This window comes from Zea mays, chromosome 4 (genome assembly GCF_902167145.1).
Source record: "Zea mays cultivar B73 chromosome 4, Zm-B73-REFERENCE-NAM-5.0, whole genome shotgun sequence".
Classification (NCBI taxonomy): Eukaryota; Viridiplantae; Streptophyta; class Magnoliopsida; order Poales; family Poaceae; genus Zea; species Zea mays.
Window position 1 is genome coordinate 54,758,098 of NC_050099.1, and position 5,238 is coordinate 54,763,335.

At 41.1% G+C, this 5,238-nt stretch overlaps 1 pseudogene across 1 annotated transcript; it reads left to right on the plus strand.

Annotated features, from left to right (window-relative positions):
• The first annotated feature begins 1,415 nt into the window (after positions 1-1,415).
• LOC103653264 (ribosomal protein eS8 pseudogene) lies at positions 1,416-4,949 on the plus strand (annotated as a pseudogene). Its single transcript, NR_165389.1, has 3 exons — positions 1,416-1,506; positions 1,612-1,684; positions 4,616-4,949. The product of NR_165389.1 is annotated as a ribosomal protein eS8 pseudogene (transcript).
• The last annotated feature ends 289 nt before the right edge of the window (positions 4,950-5,238 follow it).

A 5,238-nucleotide genomic window follows, 5' to 3' on the forward strand; every position in this document is an offset into this window, starting at 1 on the left:
AGGGGTTTTGTTATCCTTAAACGCAAGCAAGAGAAAACAAAAAATCAATATTGTCTCATAGAAATCAAGCTATAGCTGCCAGGATATCCTTCTCATGCTTATCAAGGACGGATTTATTGTAAGTATATGGTAATACAACTGTTCTATTTGACAATTAAGACTTTTTTATGAGTGCATCAACTATTGTACATTTTTGGTCTAGTTACTTGCAGTTAGGATTTTTGCGTCCCACCTATCTCCGCTTCCTCCTCCTCCGTCTACTATCATGCTTAGCTTTGTTTTCTGATTGATATTTTGATATTGCGTCACAAGTGAAGTACTCATAGGAGACGGGGAGCCATACCAAGTGTAAGATCAAAATAAAGGACATGCTACTAAGGAATAGAAAGAAGCAACAACCTAATAGATTCCAAAGACACGAAATGGTTCTGAGAAGGAATTGGAATTGCTAATTGAATCTACTGGTTCGGAGCTGGATGGTGCAACATCACATTATTTGAAGTGGGATACTATCATTTTTTACCTTAGCTACTATTAAGCCATTGTTATTTTTTGGCATCATTCAAACTAGACCAGTAGATAAAAATTGTATTATAAATATGGCTTACTTGATTGCTAGGCAAACAGTTGATTGTACATGTCTATGGCTCTAGTAAGCAGCTTGCCAAACATATTTTTCCCTCGGAACATGGATATTTTTATTATTATTATGTGCTTGCAATGCAGGATATGCACCCTTTGAAACTTGATGAGATGGTTGACCATCTGAAACAAGGACTTGGAAAGGAGGGATAGATTTTCACTTATATAACGTTCTGAAATTGATACAGTAAGCAAAGTAGTAGTGTTTTAGTATTGCAATTTGTATGTGCATATCGTACCTCTCCAAGAGATATCTTCTATAGAGGCATCATTTATAGAACTTCCTTGTAATCTTTGAGAAGCATTAAAGAGTATTGAAATTTAGCACGACGCACAAAGCGCGCTGTATATTCTAGGCACTGCTTACCATCATATGGAACTATGATAATAAGAGGATCCTCAGGGACCACATGTCCAGAAAGAAGTGGTGGGCATTGTATTTTTCTAATTAAATCTTTTAACAAGTTTTAATCGTATGAACATGAAACTTCAGTGAGCAAGGTCGAGGAGGTGATCAAGCAAACTTTATGTATGGCTAGGATCAAAAATGGATTACAAAACCTTTTCTCATAACAATCTATATACTACTTCTTAAGACACTATAGTAGGTGTCCACAATCTATATTGGTGCATGGTTCTGCCGAGGGCTCCCTACGACTTGCACAGGACCGCTGGGCCACCGCAACCTAAGAATGGACACTGTCAAATGAGCCCACCCCTTAATAAACCCTGGTCCGCCGCCGCTGCCCCATGATTTCGCTCTCTTCTTCCCATCGAGACCCAACCATACCAGCGGCGCCGCAGGCTGACAAGGAGGCGGAGTAGAGTGGCTGGACTACCTCGACACCTCCACTGCAACCATGGGTAGAGCTCCCCCACCTTCATCTGCTTCTCGTTTGTTTTGCTTGCGCTGGCGTAGTGGTGGCCGTGCTAATGGCGTCGTGGGTTGTTTTGGGTTTCTTCACGCAGGTATCTCACGTGATTCGATGCACAAGCGTCAGGCCACCAGTGGAAAGCAGAAGGCGTGGCGCAAGAAGCGAAAGTAATTGCTTGTCGTTTCTCTTCACTCCTTACATATGGTGAAAGTGTATTCATCCCTTTTGTGAGTTTTGGTGATTTGGATAACAACACATTTAAAGGTCTAACGAGTTTGCTAAGTGTTGAACAGGAAATTCAGTATGATGAACATACTTGAATAGTGTATAATGATCAGTGAACAAAGGTTCAACACGAGGTTAAATAACCAATGAGACAATGCAAATGGATATAATATGATCTCTATATTGGTTTGAATATATGGACAAGACCTGAGAAATCACTACATACATATGACCAGAATAGAGGACAAAGTGATTTAGAGGATTGGTCAAGCCAAAGAGAATAAGATATGAGGAATCGTGAATTGGCTTGACCATATTACTGTCAGTCCATATATGCTTCTATGAGAATCAAACTAGAGCTTGATTGACCTTGACAATTATATCTAGAAGACATTCAAGCAAGGTTCACAATATTGAAGAAATGATTCTCTCAATGGATGCTCAATTTGATGTGACTCAAGAATGGCTTGATAGGGTGAAGATAGCAAGGAAAGGGCTTCGAGGAACTAAGCGAAGGTGAAGGTCAAGCGACGACTTGTAGACCGAGGTACCATGGCTAAGGTGAAGAAGAGAGTACTTGCACTAAGTCGATGAACTAATCAGCTATGAAGAGTTATAACATGTTGATGCATCAGTAAGGTGACTTGAAGCCATGATTTGAACTCATATAAGGTGATATGGTACAAGTCACTGGGTTTGATTTGAGTTTGCTTCAAAAGGTGAGACAAAGATGTTTGTGATCCTTATGAAGCAATGCCATGGAGAAATCACACATGAGACACCAATGACTCAAGGAGTTTACTTCATTATATTTTATTTAACTTGAGTATAGGAATCGTCGTACTATAAAGGGGGATCCAAAAAGAAGGTTGGTGTTTGCCAAAGCTCAAACCTCTCTATTCAAAAGCTATTTTTGAAAAGAAAAAATCTCTTTAACGTTCTATGGTTGATCGTGGTTAGGGTTGAGAAACCTAGAGTGTTCTTGCTGAAAAGCAGCTGAACTTCTTCAACTGCAGCTGAGCTTTCCAGCTGAACTTGACTTCAGCTGAGTTGAGCTTCTTCAGCTGCAGCTGAGCTTTTCAGCTGAGCTGAACTTCAGCTGAGTTGAGCTTTCTCAACTTCAGCTGAACTCAACTTCAGCTGTGAACCTCTTAGACCATACACCAGCTGAACTTGCCTCCAGGCAGTTGAGCTGGGGTTTTCTCTCCTAAACTCTCTGGTCAAGACCAGTTGAACTGGTCCTGAGGGGCAGTTCAGCTGGTCTCTGACCCCTCTGACCTCTGACCAACAGTCTGCAAGTCAGACTGGCAAACAGGTCGCCAGAGGTGTCAGGGGCGGTTCAACCGCCCTAGGGGGAGGTTCAACCGGTCTGGTCAACCCTGACCAGTCTGCAGGTCAGTCTGCGCGTCAGTCTGCCAGTCAGACTGGCAGACAGGCTGCCAGGCCTGCCAGGGGAGGTTCAACCGCCCTAGGGGAGGTTCAACCGGTCTCAGGCAGAAAAATCTGCCCAACGGCTAGTTTTGAACTCCACCTATATATACTACCTCCTACCTCTCTCCCCAAAGCAGTGAGCACGATTTGAACTCCATTTCTAACCCAAGAAACACCTCCCTCTCTCTCACACACATCTCTTGCCTCTCCCATTTCAAATCTTTGGAGAGAAATCTTTGAGTGAGCTTGAGAGCTGCGGTTTTGTGCTTCATCTCTAAATCTCTCTTGCTCTTCTTCTTCATTCGAGCTTTGGTACTACATCGAGTTCTTTGTGGATTCATTACTCTTGGAGCTTCTAGCTCCTAGACGACTAGGTGTCTCTTGTGAGTCTCCAAATCTTGTGGAAGACCACAAGAAAGTTTGTATTACCCGCTCGTTTGAGCAAAGATTATTGTGTGGGCTTGACCTTTGTGGTCGGCAAAGGGAGGATTAGGGTTGAAAGAGACCCGGCTCTTTGTGGGCGCCTCAACGAGGAAGTAGGGCACCTTTTGTGGTGTGACCGAACCTCGGGATAAATCTTGTGTCTCTTGCGTTCTTGCTCATTGTGTTTGTTCATGTTCTTCGTTCTCTCACCATTCCGTGGAAGATTGTTTATATCTTTTTGGTGTGTGGATTTTGAGAAGTGCCCTTCTCAGATCTACTACTTTGAACCCTGTGGATCATTTAGAACATCTCATTTCCAAAGTTAACTGGGTGAATTTCGAGATCAATTCAGTTTTACCCAGTTTGCTTCTAGTTTTTGTTGAAAAAGTTTTAACTTGCCTATTCACCCCCCCTCTAGGCAACTTTCATATGGGTTTTCTATATATCTCTAGATTTGTTTAGTGCTTTGCTGGGCCAGGGTCTTAGGTTGGTAGATTTGCATTTACATCTCTCGGTGACTGGTTGCGGCGTAGTAATTGATTTGAGACTTGAGTCCTTCGATTGGTTACATTTACCTCCAGTGCTTTATGAGGTTCAGCCTTATCAATTACCCCTTCAATCCTTAAATCGTAGCGTGATGCTTCTAATTGAACATCAAGGTACTTAAATTATGGAAATTATGTATGTATTTTAATGAATTATTAGAAGGGTCACTGTGGTGAAAATTTGTATCTTTCTGTTTGAGGTTTTAATTTGGAATCTTTATTTTGTGTTACTACTAGCTATTCGTGCAGTACAGTTGTGATTTCTATGATGTTGAGGCAGAATTGTTTGCATAATAGACGTCTCTTTTATATAAAAATAAAGTTTGGACACTAAGTTTTGTTAATGTTAATGTAAATAGTTCGGTTAGTTCATAGTACAGCTGCAAGCTAATAACTGTTGTATATTGTGTTAACCTTGTTGTTTGATTATTATGAGTTTCAGAAGTTAATTTAAGATTCTCATTTGTCTTGAAGGTATGAGCTTGGCCGCCAGCCTGCTAACACCAAACTGTCTAGCAATAAGACAGTGAGGAGGGTCTATGTCCGTGGAGGCTACGTGAAGTGGAGGGCTCTCCAATTGGATACATGTAACTACTCGTGGGGAAGTGAGGCTCTTACCCGCAAGACTGGCATCCTGGATGTGGTCTATAATGCATCAAACAATGAGCTTGTGAGGACTCAGACTCTTGTGAAGAGTGCCATTGTACAAGTTGATGCTGCTCCATTCAAGCAGTGGTACCTCACTCACTATGGAGTGGACATCGGTAGGAAGAAGAAGGTGATTATCGCTAAGAAGGATGCGACTGAGGTATATTCATTCAATTTAAGGTTTAATTGTTGTTTGCCCTTAGAATAGGTTGACTTAATAGTTCATGAATTATTGTATTTGGTGAATAGTTGATTGGTAGATATCTTATTAATGCATTGTTTTTAACATGTGCAGTTCTGTGGCTTAGTTTTTCAATGAATCTCTTCCTTCTCTATGATCAACATGTTGTATTTCGTTAGCTACTTTGTTTATGCTTGTTTTACATTTCTATGTGAAAAAGACTGAAGCTGCTATTTTGATTTTTGCAATCATCTTATGATGTTTTTTG